General features: G+C 39.7%; 1 protein-coding gene across 1 annotated transcript in view; it reads left to right on the top strand.

Moving 5' to 3' along the window:
* The first annotated feature begins 240 nt into the window (after positions 1 to 240).
* FAM83B (family with sequence similarity 83 member B) overlaps positions 241 to 17,945 on the top strand; it is an 86,429-nt gene continuing 68,724 nt past the window's right edge. The window contains exon 1 of the mRNA XM_077769071.1: positions 241 to 348. The gene's annotated coding sequence lies outside the window, so the exon portion shown is untranslated. The remainder of the gene's footprint in view (positions 349 to 17,945) is intronic.

The raw sequence follows: 17,945 nt of genomic DNA on the forward strand, positions 1-17,945 counted from the left end.
AGGGGGTGAGAGCTCAACCGCCTCTTCCGAGGTCCACCCCCTTCGCAGGTAAGCAGGCGAGTCCTGGGTCTCCGCTCGCCGAGGCCCAGGTGTCGGGACTTGCAATCTCCAGAGACCCTGGAGGGCGGACGGGGGAGGAAGGCTTTATACTTTGCTGGTGGAGGGTTGGGTTTCTGAGTTCAGACAGGTTCCGAGGCGCTTTCTGGCTGCGCGGGGTTCGGCGTGACACGACTTCGAACTTGTTGCAACTGGTCCGCACACCCGCCCTCGCTCAGCTGTGCACTCGGGCCCGGGGAGGCGCGGTCGGCGCCGGAATCAGCTTCCCTCCGCCGACCTGACGCGCGGCAGGTAACTCCCCTCCCCTCTCCTCCCTCCGCCTCCCCGCTTCCTGGNGGGAAGGGGAGCACCCCTGGTGAGCCCGCGCGGGATCGGCGGTTCTCCAGGGTGCACATTTCGGTCTTCCCTGTTGGGCGTGTAGGTGAGAGTGCGTCGGGAAGTTTGAAAAGTTGTCTCGGGCTGAGTGTGGCTTCTGGTTCCCCAGGGGACAGGCGCCTCCCACCGTGGACGTGGGATCTGTTTCCCCTTGTGCTCTTGGGAGCTGGTGGCGGACCCCGGGGGAGAAAGCGGTAGGAAGGGTCTGGGAAGAGCCTTGTGGGAGGAAGTAAAGGACGTGGTCAGGCTGGGGGCAGGTTGCGGAGGGGGCGTCCAGCAGAAAAGTGGGGAGCATAGGCTGAAGGAGGGCGTGTGTGTTCTTGCGATCTCCCGTGGCGTTTGCAACTGGGAAAGGAAGACAAAGTTACTCTTGACTAAGTCTCGTTTCTTGTTTGTATCTAATCCTCTTCTGTCCCCAAGTCAGTTGAGACTTGTGTTTTCCAAACGAGTCTGCCCGAGTCTGGGTGTGTGTCCTTGGTTCGCTCGTAGGTGTTTCTGGTACACTCCAGATTATGAGAACCACTGCTCTAGAGGGAGAGGAGATTTGTTTCTGGAAAGGTACTTGGAGGCTTGAGGCCTATTCTTTGTGACGCGTTGGGAGAATTATCACCTATATAAGGTGTGTGAGTAGGCAGACAATATGCCTGTGTGTTCAGGCTGCTGCGTCCATGAGTGTGTAAAGAGACAGTGGTGCTTTATAGGGAGGAGGTTGTGGGGACACAGGATTCCATGCTGTGAATTCATGCTGTGGGGACACAGGATTCATGCATGGAGTGATGAGGTTCTAGGTCCTAGGGTCTCCCACCCAGAAGTGGAGATAAGAACTCAGGAGGCCAGAAGAGTACGAAAAAGCCATGCTGGTGGCAGGAAGTCGAGGCTGTAGACCAAGATGGCCAGCGACTCATTTCCAGATTCCCAGTTGGGACACATTTTGCTAGGTTACTGGCAGGCACCTCCCCTCTTTCCCTTTCTCATCCTCAACCAATGCAAGAGCCCCAGGGAAATCCATGACTGAGGCTGAATCAGTCCTGACAAGAAATAGGACAAGGAGATAGTGATGAAAGGGAGGACCTTAGAAGAGAAAACAATTAAAAAAAAAAAAAAAGTTTTTTTTTTTTTAATTTGGTTTTTCAAAATAATTCAATAATGAGAATGCCGTGAAACAGGATGAGGTGGGTGTTAGGGGTCGGTCTTTATTTTTGTTTTTTCCCTGTCTTGCTGCAGTTCCCAGAATGGTGACAGTCCCCACACCTTCCAGTTTCAGATACCACCCCCTGGCTTTTGGGTTTAGGGCACACGTGGTGGACACACCTATTGAGACTGCTGGCTGCACCCTGCAGAGACTGCCTGAGGGGCTGGGTGGATCCTGCCTTTAAAACTGGCACATTCTAGACCACAGATGCTCAGAATTTATTGTGGGAAGCTGTACTTATTGAACAGTTGCTGAAAGGGATTGCATAGATGGAGACAAACCACACCTCTGGTGCTGACTCAGTGATGTCTTTTGTGATTACTCTTTGGAGATTATTACTGTAACTATAACTGACTAAACTCTTTTGGGATGGGTTAATTAATTTTACTATTCCTTCTCTTGTATTTCCTCCTGCTACCGTGTGTCCCCTTACTGTTTATACATTGAGTGTTTTCTTGATCATGACTTCCCTTGTAGCGACACACCTGCTTTGTTTCTTATTCCATTCCATTCTACAATAATGAGTTTCTAAGATGTAACAGTGTACTTTAAGTCTTGAGAAATCTTGTGGTGAAAGTGTGATCCCAGAAAAGCAGGCCTCTTCTCCATATCAGGTTGGAGGAGAGCTTTAGAAAAGCCCCCGCTTACCTTAATTTAACTAATTATTTGTCAAATGACAAGTTGTCCTTGTTTAGCTCGTTAGGTAAGTTTGCATATCTGTTCCTCTGTAACACGTAAAATATGAGTGCTCCAAGGATGTTTCACAATTCAGAGTCTGTTCCACACAATGTCACTGCTAGTTTTGCAATGCACTTTTGTTTATTGAATTGTTTCTAATCTGGAAGTGGCATGTAGTTTAGAATTTTGTTGGTGAGTTTATCATTTGAGAGTCAGAATACATTCTCCTCAACACCCCCAAATAGTGTTCTAAATACGGATTTTGAGGTACCCTGGGTTAAATTCTATGCAGATAGCACCTAAGCTCCATTATAAATTAAATCCACTGATCAGTTCTTCGAGAAAACACTCTGGAGCCTTCGCATGCAGCTTCCTTCTTACTGAGATAGGCCAGTTGGCATTAGCATGGTTTTGTGGTATCTGTGTCAGCTTACAAGGGGCATGGGTGGAAGTCATGTGGAGTGGTAGAAAATTGGCTCCAGGTTGGGGAAAAATGGTTTATTAAGGAGGCTGAAAGCTCACACATATAAGGGGCAGATCAAGGAGGCAAAAGATGTTTCTAGCAGCTGTGATGCCATGGGGAAGGTGAGACTGGATTGGAGAGATGATCCAAACATAAGGGTTACTTACCCATTGGGTACATCTGTGTTGGGAAGTGTTTGAATCCTTTGATCATGTCTGATATGAAGAACCTTTTCCTCTGGGGACATCTAATTACTATCCAGTTTGTAATTTTGTTTTATTTTCACACTGCCCTTAGGAGTGAGGCCAGATGTCCCCTAAAGGCACATGACTTTTATCTTTTGAGCTGTGTATCAAGTGATTTGTAGAAGGCACCCATCTCTGGGGAAGGGAAGTTAGGGATGGTCAGCCTGTTGAGAACTGGCATAGAGTCAGGTGTAACCTCCATGTTACTGGCAGTGGCCTGTTTTAAAGAGTTTACACAAAAGTTAGTCCTCATATCTAAAAGTTATGACTCTATCCATTCATTACACATGCATGTATTGACTACTTTGTGCCTAGCAATGTGTCCCGCTCTGAGTTGGAAGGTAACAAGATACTGTTCCTGGATCTTAAGCTGGTGTTTAGGGATGTAATAACAATTACAAGCGCAAACTGAAATGAATCTTGTCCATTCACTTAGTGTTTCCTTCCTATTCTCTCAAAGTTCCAGCAGATGCTGTGTGTGTTCATTAATCTTCTGTGAAACTGAACACTAGCAGCCCTGACTTAGTCATGATTTGGGACAAAGTGCCTAAATTCTCTTGGCATCTCAGGTTTTCCACTGGTGTGTCCCATCCTGCTCTGAAATTCTCTGTGATCTCTTTCTATTGAGGGTACCATAAAACAATGTTATCTAACATCTCCCTTTAGTGTCCCTGGGAAGCTCATGATTTTCAGTTCTTTTGTCAGATTCTCATTTCAAAGGGTTTTAGTTCTCTATCATCAAGTTTGCTTCTCTGATTGTATAAGCTTTACTCATTTAGGGAAGAAAAAGCAGTTTTCAGACCACCAAAAAGTGCTTCTTCCACCTCAGTGGCCACAGGAGAGTCACTCAGGGGCCTGTTCAGGATCTCCTTTATTTCCATGCACAAGCAGAGTTGGCTTTCATGGCTTTCGTCCTTAACAGGACACGGCTCCGACTACTTAGCCTCCTCTGACATTCAGCAGCTGTTTCCAGATGTTTTAAAAGGATTGTCTTTTCTTGATAAATGTGACTTCTGAATGATTTGTTAGAGAAGGGTGAAATAAAGCTAAGCTGTCCTTAGATTAAGGAGCTACTGACTGCATTCCCCACTGACTCCTTGCTTCAGGTTCATTCCTTCCTTTCCTTTCTCATCTCTTGAGGTTCCTCCAAACTTTTGTCTGATCTTATGGTTTCTGGCCTCTTTGTTTCTCTGTGCTTCTCTTCCTTTTCTGTATTTTCCTCTGTCTTCCCTTCCTTCTTTCCTCGTCCCTTCTCATCCTTTGGCTCCTCTTCTTTTTCTGTGCCACGTTTCATCTTTTCTTTTTCCTTCTCCCCCATTCCTTCTACTTGTCTAATTCTCCATCTGTTCATCTATTTATTTGTCTTTATTTCTTTCTATCACCTCCCAATAGCAGTACAGTTTTCTATTCTGGTACATTTTTTTTTTTTAATGTTTACTTCTTTTTGAGAGAGAGAGAGAGAGAGCATAAACAGGGATGATGCAGAGAGGGAGGGAGACAGAACTTGAAGCAGGCTTCAGGTTCTGAGCTGTCGGCACAGAGCCCAACGTGGGGCTCAAACTTACAAACTCTGAGATTATGGCCTGAGCTGAAGTCAGATGCTCAGCTGACTGAGCCACCCAGGTGCCCCGATTTTGGCACATTGTTGATTTCTAAAATTCTGTAAAAATTCAAATAATGTTTAAATCAAATAACATATGTTATGGAGGTAATTCTGTTCTCTAGTAGTTAAAATACATTCTAAAAAAAATTGCCAGTTATATTCTAAATGTTTGATACACTAGTCAACAGTACATTTCTGGCATTCTATATAAAAAATACTCTTTTCCTTCACAGTGGAACATGTGTACAATGATCATCAGATTAAAACAAAAGATTGGCCTCACTTGCCATTTCAGTAATTTCCATCTTTGCCTCTGTTACACTCAATTTATTAGATAAGCATTTTACTACCATTGAGACTTTCCCTTTTCTATTTTCTGAAAACTTAGAAAGTTCAAGCTGCAATAAAATATTCAAGTAAGAGTACAAATAAGGTAATGAAAAAGAAGGATATTGATGTTACTGAAAGTGGATGTTGACATATCCATAGCCTCACTGTGCAGTAAGTTGAAATATTTGTTAATTAATGGATTGAAAGGTGGATTTATCACAAGAAAGTTACTTTGAGTGTCATTGTCTAATGTAGGATAGTTCAAAGGTCAAAAGAACTAAGTAGAGGGCTACAATACATATAATTGAACTTTAAAAAAATCTCAATAGGAAAATAATACCAACGAGAATTAAAATTATAGCATATGTCTACAATATCTGTGTGTGTGTAATGTCAGGCAAAAAGCATCAATCCATATACAATGAAAGTAACATAAAATGTGCTTTAATGTACGAGTTTTATTTCTGTAATACTAAGCCACTTCTTGTACACTCACATTTGTGAAGGTGTTCTTTGAGAAGTCAGTCACATCTGTATACTCAAAGCCTTGATTCAGGACCCTCTTATTAAGATAGGGTCTTCCTAATATGAAGTTCTGTGTTCTGTTTGTAGAGTAGATTTACTTCCATTTATTGGGTTAAATCTTACATGCAGAGGAGTTAAACATGAAATATTGAAGGAAAAGACCATAAAATCTCTCTAAGGTTTGGATATAAACTATGAGTGTGCCAAAGTTTGGACAGGAGCCCATGAACATCCTAAGTAGGTCTGTGTATATAGCACACATAGAAATGACTGATAAAATCATTAATTATTTGAGTGAAAGGAACTAATTATTATCTTTGGTTTTAAGATCCTAACATAGTGGTAACATTAGTTGGGATCTCTCCCTTCTCCCTCATAGTTACACTAATGTGGGACTTAAGGACAAATGTGAATAAAATAGAACTCTCAGGTACAGTTTCTGGTTCAGGTGTAGAGCTTTATAAACACCCGTCTTCACTGAGTCATTGCAGTTGCCCAGGGTAGAAACACTGTTATAGGAATCAAGCACAATTGTGAGGAGAGGTTGCAGGGAACGCTATTCACAAGTAATCCACAGGACTTCGAAATCCATCTGTACAAATCCAGCATTTTACACACTTAAAAAAATAAGTATTTCTTCATACTTTTTTGGTTAACTTCCACGTGTGTGAGTGAGAGGAGCCAATGAAGAAAACAATAAAAGGGAACTCGAGTGGGCTAGTTTTCCAATCTGAGTTTTTTGGGAATTTCTGAGGGAAAATAAAAAAGAGGTGCTTCATTTCAACCGTGATAGAGCTATCTAAGCAGGCTGAATTAAAAGGGAATCCTGAGAGCAAAGACTAATAAAATATTGCTAGACATTGGATTGCTTTCCATGTTGTGTTTATCTATATGGCTCTTTATACAAATCAAACCAAAATCTTTCGAAACTACACATATTATTGACATTTAATTTGGGGGGTTAAATAAACTCATGACTATTTGAGCAGTTTTCACAATTTTATTTCTGTTTTGAACCTCTAATTTTTAATAGTCCAAGATTTTTGTTTTTGCTGCTAAATGTATAGAACCCTGACTTTTGATGGCCATTCCCAACATACATAAGGAAAGTACATTTTCTTAAGACATTTTGTTTGCAGACTTTCAGTTTAGCATAGATGAAGCACACTCTTTTTGTTACACGTAGTTGGAAAGCCATTTTCATAGTTCATATTGGAGGATATGCTTATGATGATTTCCTACAGCTCCTGCCCCTCTATAATGTCAGTGTGCACAGAGATTGGCTTTCTGTTGTCTTAAGTAGACTCAAAAGGTGGGCTAGAGGGGCACCTGGGTGGCTCAGTTGGTTAAGCATCCCACTTTTGTTCAGGTCATGATCTCCCGGTTCATAGGTTCAAGCCCTGCATCAGGCTCTGTGCTGACAGCTCAGAGCCTGGAGCCTCCTTCAGATTCTGTGTCTCCCTCTCTTTCTGCCCCTCTTTCACTCATGCTCTGTTTCTCTCTGTCTCAATAATAAATAAACTTTAAAAATAATTTAGAAAAAAAAGATAGAAGACAGTGGGTATGACACACATGCAGCATTTCAGTCTTTAAGGCCCTTGTTACCTGCAGTGTGCTCACCTAAACGTATACATATTCTACAGAGGTTCAGAGCTGAGGTCCAAAGATCCCGAATCCACTCCCTGTGGTAATGGGAATTGAGGGTGGGTGTTGTGAAGTGGGGAGGGTTGGTGAGACAAACGAATGGAGGGATAGATAGATCCCTAGTTGTTTCTCCTTTGTGATTGATTACAAGTGAGGGAAGAACAGATCATAGATACCAGTAGACTTAGCACGTAAGACAGTGGGCCTTATCTATGACAGCAGTGATACTCCAAATGAGGAGTACCCAATATGACTGAGGCACAGATAAATTAGAATAAACAGCTTGGGGGCCTTCAGGGAACTTCCATTTTGGTGAGGGGGATACAGGCAGTGGCAAGTAAACAGATACCTTGATTATTTTACATGATAATAAGTACTAAATGTTAAATAAAACCAGATAATGGATTTAAGCATAGTTGAGAAGGTAGGTCTTTAAAAAAATTTTTAAATTTATTTTTAGAGAGAGAAAGAGAGAGAGAGGGAGGGAGAGAGAATTCCAAGCAGGCTCCACATACACTATCAGCATGGAGTCCAACATGGGGCTTGAACTCAGGAAGCGTGATATCCTCACCTGAGCTGACATCAAGAGTCTGATGCTCAACCTACTGAGCCACCCAGGCCCTGGTTAGGTCTTGTCTTGTCTTGTCTTTTCTTGTCTTTCTTTTCTTGTCTTTTCTTGTCTTTTCCGTTTATTTTTGAAGGAGAGAGATAGAGCATGGGAGGGGGAGAGAGGGAGAAACAGAATCTGAAGCAGGCTCCAGGCTCTGCGCTGTCAGCACAGAGCCCGTTGCGGGGCTCAAACTCAGGAGCCATGAGATCATGACCTGAGCTGAAGTCAGATGCTTAATCAACTGAGCCACCCAGGGGCGTCCATTTTAAAATGGGTAGTCTGGAGGGCCTTTCTAAGGAGGTACCACATGAATAAGATAAGAATGAAAAGCAAGAGAATTCCAGGCTGTTGGAATGACTAGTGCAAAGATCCTGAAATGGGAATTAACTTCGCATGTTCAGTGTAAAAAGGGGAACCTGTTAAAATAGTCAGGGAAGGTGTCCAGAAATGAATATATGAGTTTGGAACCTAGAAGAGCAGTCCTGTCTGGAGATTTTCGAGTCATCAAAAATTGATAGAGAATATTTCCTGCTGTAAGACTGAATGGCATTATCCTGGAGAGAATATTGACAGAAAAGAGTAAAGGTATAGATAAGGAAAGCTCCCAAGTCCCAAGCCCAGACAACAGGAACGTAAGAAGTCTTGATAGCATTTGAAAGACAGTCTTAGCCTCCTGTCCTAGAACCCAATATTGTGGATATCTCAGCAGTGATTTTCAGATACCATTGGCATTGACAGGAGTCAGTTTTAAAAATCACTTCCCCTGGTACTATAGCATTCTCAAGGAAAAAACAAGCAAAATAAAACAAAAAAAACAGTAGTTGCAAGTTTTGACTACCTTTAGAGTAGAGAGATGGATAGGCTTCTTGAAACCAGAATCTGGGTTTGCATCTGGATGCTGTGTTGGATAAACCTAAGCATCACAGTGTTCTGTTTTACCATGTTGGAAAATATGGACTTTTAAGCTTCTCAGCATTGCTCTGGAATATACAGTTTACCCTAATTGCACCTTAATGATATACCAAACATCTATAATCATAACCTGTTTAAACACCCAGTGAATCCTTCCTGCTGAAATACGTTCATATAATAACAGAACTGATATCAAAACCAGAGGAGGAATGAGTCCTACTTTATAGCTAATTTGTATCATTATGTTGAAAAACAAGACTTAGAACTTTATTTCATGAAGATTAATTTAAATACACAGAAACTATTTTCAGAATGACTTTAGCATAATTAAACAGCTCAAAAAACAGTTCTTAGGAAGAATTCCCAAATAACACTTGATAATATTTCTATCCTTCTGACAGAGTGCTCATTTGAAATTAGTATTTATGTTTATTTTCAATAGAGATCTATGGATTTATCTAATTACTTTTACAGTGCTCAGTAGGTTTCTAATTATTCTTTTACAAGTCCTTTTCAACGGGTAATATTTTGTATTATGAAACAACTAACCTCCATTTAATTAAAACAAATATATGATTCAGTCTTAAAAAGTTCTGCATGGCTATTATTTTTTTTTTCTTTTTTATTCCCAGGTTAGTTAACATACAGTGTAATCTTGGCAGGAGTAGAATCCAGGGATAACATTTCTTATATATGACACCCAGTACCCATCTGAAAGAGTACCCTCCTTGATGCCTTCCTTAATCATCCATTTAGCCCACCCACCACCACTTACCAACAGCAACCCTCAGTTCTCTGTATTTAAGAGTCTCCTATGGTTTGCCTTCCTCTCTGTTTTTATCTTATTTTTCCTTCCCTATGTTCATCTGTTAAGTTTCTCAAATTCCACATATGGGTGAAATCATGTATCTTTCTCTAACTTATTTCACTTAGCATAATACCCTCCAGTTCTATCCACATTGTGCAAATGGTAAGATTTCATTCTTTTTCATCACTGAGTAGTATTCCATTGTGTACACACACACACACACACACACACACCACATCATCTTTATCCATTCATCAGTTGATGGACATTTAGGCTCTTTCCATAATTTAGCAATTGTTGGTAATGCTGCTATAAACATTGGGGTGCATGTGTCCCTTCACACTAGCATTTTTTGTATCCCTTGGATAAATTCCTAGTAGTGCAGTTGCTGGGTCATAAGGTAGTTCTATTTTTAATTTTTTGAGGAACCTTCACATTGTTTTCCACAGTGGCTGCACCAGTTTGCATTGCCACCAGCAGTGCAGTAGAGTTCCCCTTTCTCATAAAACAAGTAATCCAGGGAAAAGATGAGCAGAATATATGAATAGACCACGTTTCCAAAGAAGACATCCAGATGGCAGACATATGAAAAGATGCTCAACATTGCTCATTATTAGGGAAATAGAAATCAAAACTACAGTGAGATACCACCTCACACCAGTGAGAATGGCTAAAATTAACAACTCAGGCAACAACAAATGTTGGCGAGGATGTGGATGTAATCATTTAAAAGAATTTATACTTCAGGATTTTTTTGGCCTATCCTATTTAATAAACTCATTCTGTTATGCTGAGTTCTTAAAGCAGTATATTATTAGCTTGTTATGTAACACTTATGCAGTGAGCATTGACAATTGTGCTCACCATAGATAATCCCGACCATCACAGAGCTTACAGTATAGTGAAGAAGATAGAGAATAATGCATGTAAATAATGCATGGGAAGTGATAATATGTGCAGAAAATGCTGTGGGAGCTCCTTGGAGTGGCTCTGTTCATAGCCCCTGGGAGTTGGGGACAACATGGCACATCAGTGAACTATTTACTCAGACTTCATTAAGTGTGTGCAGTTATTTTTTTTTTTCCTTTTTGGTCACTGAACCCATATGGCTTTAGTTTCTCATATTCTGTACTTGTTCATATGTTTTGCCGTAAGACTTACTAAACTGTTTTATTTGCAGGGTTTTGAATTACACATGACAGTCAACTTAGGGCATGAATGGAAAAAGAGGAGGGTATTCTAACATAAAAAATAACTAGTGGAGTAATTCCCTTAAAAAATCCTTTTTTTCCCAAAGTGAAGGAATATAGATAGACAGATAGATAGCTAAACATTTGATAGAAGCAGAAAAGTGTAAAGAAATTTTAAAAACTTACCCATAAAACAACCTCTCGAAGGCAGCGACTCTTGTTTTTATGTATGTGTTTTTATTTTTGGTTCTGGATGAATTTTCTTTCATTATAATTCTGTTCTTACATGATTTGATAGCTTTATCATTCATATAGCATCATAATATAAGCATTTTTGCCTGCTACCAAAACTACTCTTGGCAGCTTTTGACTTTCTTGGCTTTTTTTGTTTGTTTTGCATTTGAAAATGGATATGTAGAATATGCTTTATTTAACTTCAAAAAATGAAGCTAGACTGTGAAGGCTGACTTAGGAGAAACTGAAGACAGCAGGCCGTTCCTTGTCACAGTGGAGTAAGAAACCCTTTCTTTGGGCGCCTGGGTGGCTCAGTCAGTTAAGCGTCCATCTTAGGCTCAGGTCATGATCTCATGGTTCATGGGTTCAAGCCCTGCATCGGGCTCTGTGCTGATAGCAAGCTCAGAGCCTGGAGCCTGTTTCAGATAGTGTATCTCCCTCTCTCTCTGACCCTCCCCTGCTCGCTTGCTCTCTCTCTCTCTCTGTCTCTCTCTCTCAGAAATAAATAAAACATTAAAAAAAATTAAAAAGAAACCCTTTCTTCCTTCCTTCTTCCTTCCTTCCTTTTTTCTTTCTTTCTTTCTTCCTTTCATTTATTTATTTTGAGAGAGAGAGAGCAAGCGAGCGAGCGAGCATGAGTGGGGTAAAGGCAGAAAGACAGAGACAGAGAGAGAATCCCAAGCAGGTCTGTGCTGTCAGCGCAGAGCTAGATGCAGAGCTCAAACTCAGTAATCATCAGACGCCCAACAGATGTAGCCACACAGGCACCCCAAGAAGCACTTTCTTTACCACCTCCCTCTTTCAAACAACATTAGCAAGTTTTGTGGGTATAACAGACCTTTCCAACAGGCAAAATAAATATCATCTTAGAATTTTGAAGCTGAGGGTGCCTGGAGCCCAACTTGTTAAACAGTCTAGGACTCTTCCAAAAAAGATGTCCTCTGCTTGATTACATACAGAAAGAGGATACTCATTAGGAAAGTAAGAGAAATATCCTTATTATTAAGTCCAATTCTCTCCTATGAGGCTGTGACCAGGGTGTGGGGGTGCAAGAGCACCTGTCTTGGGGGTCCTGAACAGACCAAATTCGGCCACTCACTGCTCACAAAATCCAGAGGTAGACGAATGAGTAATGGTGAAACAAGAAAAGAGTTTATTTCGGTGAGGCCAGCCCTGGGAAGATAGCGGATTTGCCAGAAAACAGTGGATCCTGAAGACTATCTCTAAAGGGCGACAATTACCGCCTGGTTTATATAAAGCAAATGTGGGACAAAGGTTAGTGGATACTTGCTGGTAGGCAGGAGAGGTCAGGCCCATCCTTGTCTTGAGGCCAGTCACGAGGGTCTTGCCGGCTCAGGGCCGACTTTATTGCTTGAGAGCATAGTTTCTTTTTCCCTGTCACAGGACGCTTTGCCTGCAGGGTCTTTTGCCTGAGTTAACAGATAAGCTGGAGAGAAGAATCTTGTCAATTAGAAAGTGCGCACTGAGGCCAAAATGGAAGTAGTTGAAGTTTTCTTTCATTACTATCTAACAATTTATTTTAGTGGATTTTAAGCTGATACAGAGTTGAGAGCCTCTATCTCATTAATCCCGACAGGAACCCTTTGCCTTTAGTACTGTTATTTTCACCATTTTCTTGCTAAGGGGTGTAAGGCTTAGAGCCCTGAAGTCACGTGCCCAGAATCTTAAGACCTATTTGTGTCAGAGCCAAAGACTAAACTTGGGCCATCTCACCCACTCTGAGTCCCTGAGCCAACCAGTGATTGGTCACCCAGTCCTACTTTCCCACTTGACACAACTAAAGACTACTCTTTTGTGTCTCCTTTAAGTGTTCTCTTTAGATGAAATGCTCTAATTTTTCATCTGTCCTTCAGGATATAACCTGTCCCAAACTCTGCTCAATCCTGTACTTGTATGATAATTTATTTTTTTTATTTTTTATTTTTAAAGAGAGAGAGAACTCTAAGACTGCATCCCCAGGGCAGGGCTGAACCTATCATGGGGCTCGATCTCTAGACCCTGAGTTCATGACCTCCTGAGTTGAAATCTAGAGTTAGACACTTAACTGAGCTACCCAGGTGCCCCTGCCTGATTAATTTTTATTTTATATTATTTTTTAAATTTCTTAATTTTTATTTTGAGAGAGAGTGAGAGAAAGCGAGTAGGGGAAAGGCAGAGAGATGGAGAATTCCAAGTAGGTTCTGTACTGCCAGCGCAGGGCCTGACACAGGGCTCAGGCCTTGAACCCATGAACCATGAGATCATGACCTGAGGCGGAATCGAAAATTGGATGCTTGACTGACTGAGCCACCCAGGTGCCTCCTGTATGATTAAATTTTAATGTGAATTAATAATTTTACATGTATTGGAGTTAATCTTGTTCATGTTGATTTATTATTTCACCACTTTAAGATCATTTTTAATATTAATTCTGGCATCTGATGTGGATGCTGTTGTTTCTTTCTGCAGACTGTATCAATGCTTTTCTATTTATTCATCTGAATGATTGATACATACATTGATCAGGATCAGGATAAGATGGAACACTTCACAGCACAGGATACCACCCCATTAGGATGACCTTATCCTGTTCATTGGAGCTTCTGGAGGGCTAGTATCATGATATAATGCAATGTAGGAGTAGTTTAGGTGTTGGTAAAACTGTAATTTGCTTTAATTCCACTTGCATTTTAAGCCATGCCTAGAGGACTCCTCTACAGTTTGACTATCCAGTATATGCTCTCTGAGAAAAGGGTTTATTGTTTTTTGTGTGTTTTTCTTCCCCCCTGTGGATTTCTCTGCAGGAATCACTCAGTGATTCTAAACATCAGTGAATGATGATGTTTTAATGTCATTAACCTATATTGGGGGCCTTTATATTCTTATATCTGGACTATAGTTTAAACTGGGGATGGAAAGTATATTGAATAATAAGTATTAAGATTTTTTTAAATCTTCGTTTATTTTTGAGAGAGGGAGTGAGAGCAAGTGAGAGAGAGAGAGAGAGAGAGCATGAGTGAGGGAGGGACAAAGAGAAAGGGAGATACAAAATCCAAAAAAAGCTCCAGGCTTCAAGCTGTCAGCACAGAGCCCCACGCTGGGCTTGAACTCATGAACTGCGAGATCATGACCTGAGCTGAAGTCGGATGCTTAACTGACTGAACCACCCAGACACCCTTTGAATTATGGGTATTTTAAAAATTATTTTGATAAAGCAATTTTGTCATACCATCCTCCAATGAAAAGAAATAAATAAAAGTTTGGATATTCAGCAAATTGAAATTTTATTGGGGATTTATAAAATGAGTTGGAGGTATTTAGTTTCCTTTTCATGAGTTTGATAACATGGGCAATTCTATTTGTGATCTACACATGGAGACATTTGCATCCAGACCCCTGAGTGCTGTGTGTTCGTGTATTCCTTGGCCTCCTGAAAAGCATACCCTATGGAAGACTGTAGTCTGTACTAATGGATCATTTTGTTGTATGATTATAAAGCCAGCTGAGAAATTTTTATTAAGTTTGGAGACCACAATTTGATACCAAATTGCATTTGGCAGCTTGAATATTATAGTAAATTTTTAATTTAATAGTATCTTCTTTAATGTTTTAATTGTCAGCTTAAATTTCTGGTAATCAAATTCAAAGTCAAAGACAATCTTGGCAGCTAAAAATTCAAAGGAAAAAGAGATCTATAATTTTTAACTGTTGTGGACCATGGATTATGATTTTATAAGGCAGAGATGTTCTGAAATACTCCTTAATGAAACATCTTCTCATATTCTCTAGGTAGATATTTTGACATATAAAGTCAGTTACCCCCTTCCAAAAAAAGATTGAGTGAACTTTTTTGTCAATATTTAAAAGACTATCACATGTTCTTTAATAATTTTGTTCAACCTTAAAGTTATGTCAGAGACCTAGTTTTATATCATCACATAAACTAGAAAAAAATAAAACACTTGGAATCATTTCTGGGTGGGAAATTACTTCATAAAAATCTCTTAAGTATCTTTATTTAAAAATTTTAAGGTTTAAAAATAAAGATGATCTTTATATACATTTGTGTTAGCTTCTTGGTGCCGCTATATCAAAATATCACAAATTTTGGCTTAAAACAATGGAATTTATTTTCTCATAGCTCTGGAGGCTAGCAGTTCCAAGTCAAGGTGATGCTAGGACAGTGTTCTGTCTGGAGGTTCTAGGGAAGAGTCTGCTCCATGTCTAGTGTTGCCAGTAATCCTCAGCTTTTCAGTTTCTGCTTCTGTAGTCACTTGGAATTCTGTTTGTTTGTGTCAACTCTCTCCTTATAATGGCACCTGTCATATGGTGTTAGGCCCCACCCTAATTAAATATGACCTTATCTTAACTTGATTACATTTGCCAAGAAGACCCTATTTCCAAAGAAGATCACATTCACTTGTACCAAGGGCTTCTGGTTCAACATACCTTTGTTAGAGGACATATTTAATCCATAACAGCATTTAGTAGTTTAATAGAAACAGCCTAAGACAGAAGTTGGAAAATGGACCTCAGAGACAACAGCAGCTGTGATCCTTTTTGCATTTTTTAAAGTTTATTTATTTATTTTGAGAGTGGGACAAAGAGCATAGGAGCAAGAGAGGGGCAGAAGAAGAGGGAGAAGGAGAGAGAGACAGAGAGAGAGAATCCCAAGCAGGCTCTGCACTGTCAGTGCGTAGCCCAACAGGAGGCATGAATCCACAAACCATGAGATCAAGGCCTGAGCTGAAATCAAGAGTCAGTCACTTAACCAGCTGAGCCTCTCAGGCTCCCCTTTTTGTATTGGTTTCCAAGTCTTACCTTTGGGTCATCTGCTTCCACTTTGCTAATCATAACCCCGGACTATTTGTGATTTAAGGAAGTTTTCATTTCTCCTTGGAGCATTTATCCATTGACATGTCTTCAAATGAATCTTCTTCTCAGATCAGAAACCATAAACAAGTATGCGATTTACATAGTTTTATAATGAAACTGCTGAATTGTTTTCCAGAGTAGCCCATGAATTGAAGTCTGGTGTTTAATATCTTGTTTTACATTCTTTGTATTTACGGATTTAACATTTGGAATTTATACTGTCCATGAATGACACGCAAAGATTCGATATGAAATGAATTTGTGATGCTTTTGAGGCATGGATTTGAATCCCATATTTTGTAAGCCTGTTTTTTTGGAATGAGTCACTTTAACTAGCAGATGAGCCTAGTGATCTGTTCAGCTTTTATATCATAGTGAAATTTTATTTTTCTCTACTCATTAACTCTATTACGTGTGTTTATATACTTTCTAGGAGTTTTTAATGGTTATTAATAAAATAATACACCTTTGCATGTTTAAAGGCATACCCAATTAATTTTGTCCTCAAATTAAGCCCTTAAAATGTTCAGTGATTAAACTCTTGAGCCGTATTAAGTCTGTAACTAAATATAAGTGCTATTTTATTGCAATACCCATTTATGCAAGTGCCATTACCTTACTCTTCTCCCTTAAAATTTGTTTGTAAGTGATTCCTTTGCAATTATCCCTTGTATACAGCTCTTGTGATAAATGCTGGTCTTTAGACAGTGGTTAGAGGGCATAGCTTTTCTAGCAGGACAACATCAAACATATTTTTATTTTATTTAAAAAAAGGTTTTCTTTCATGTTTATTTATTTAAAATGAGAGAGAAAGAGAGAGTGCACCCATATGCAAGTGGGAAAGGGTCAGAGAGAGAGAATCCCAAGCAGGCTCCACACTGTCAGCACGGAACCAGATGCAGGGCTTGATCTCATGAACTGTGAGATCGTGACCTGAGCTGAAATCAAGAGTCAGACATTAACTGACTGTGCCACCCAGGTGCCCCAAGCATGTTTATTATTTTTTTTATCTTAACTCTTTTACATAATATCTCAACTTTCTTGCTTATGGCTGTAGCATATTTTTCTATGATGTATTTTTCTTCATTGTATCTGGCATTCCCATTTGATTAGTCCCATTGTGTTTTACTTTTTTATATCTTCATTTATTTTTTTCCCTCATAATTAACTTTTCATGTATGTTTTTATGGTTTTATTTTGCTTTCATGGTCCTTTTGATCTCTCTGATTTCTCAGCTTACCCATAGCTCAAGAATGAATTTTTACAGTTGCAGAGTGTATATTTACCTAGGTAAAGCTCAGAAATCAATACAGTTTTCAAGTACTGTCATGCATTTTAACTTACAAGTAGATAATTTTAGTGTTTACCATCGCATTACAGGAATTCAAAAGTTAAATTTAAAACATTAGGAAATAAGTGCTAAGAAAATTTAAAAGTTTTGTTACAAACCAGTAGTTAACTACCATCTTAAACAATTACAAATAATAGATGTCATTTTCATGTGATCACTGGATGTCTGTCCCTTCATGGACTGGAATTGTCCAACGAAAACCACACCTCGCTAAACCTTAGGGAACTACACTTTAATTAAATGGGTTAATTCTATCAAGGAAATAAAATCCTATTGCTTTGTTAAAAATGAGTCTAGTATCATCTGCAAAAAAGAACCTTAATGAACATCAGAAAGGTCATAAGTTCATAATATGATACTACGCATATTAATTGAGCAACTTGATGAAGATTTCTCAGTTTTGGGTCACATAATATCTTAATGCAGGTGGCTGTCCTGTGTATCGAAGTATATTCAACATTATCCCTGGCCTCTGTACACTACATGCCAGTAGCATAAACATGTTCTACTTTTTTTCTTGTATCAGATTTAACCTTTAGGCTTTCTATACTTTTGGACTTTGTTGGTAAAAATTTTGAGCTTAGGGGACAGGATTGTCTCCACTAAAAGAGCCAAGTGGACCCTTTTATCTTCTTTCTTCTTTAGTTCTACCTTAATCTGTGTTGATTTTTTTTCTGATCTGCCCCCACCCTTTCAGCAAAATTTGTGGCAATATTTTCCATTCCTTCACAACTTGTCTGTATGATTAGTGACTTGTTACATCTTTCGAGCTAAGGAGTTAATAAATTGTTACGGCTTTGTGGGTTATCCTCCCAAATCAGATTTGAGTTTCCATAGTCCTGAGTCTGAAAAG

This window comes from Crocuta crocuta, unplaced genomic scaffold (assembly GCF_008692635.1).
Source record: "Crocuta crocuta isolate KB4526 unplaced genomic scaffold, BGI_CrCroc_1.0 scaffold205, whole genome shotgun sequence".
Classification (NCBI taxonomy): Eukaryota; Metazoa; Chordata; class Mammalia; order Carnivora; family Hyaenidae; genus Crocuta; species Crocuta crocuta.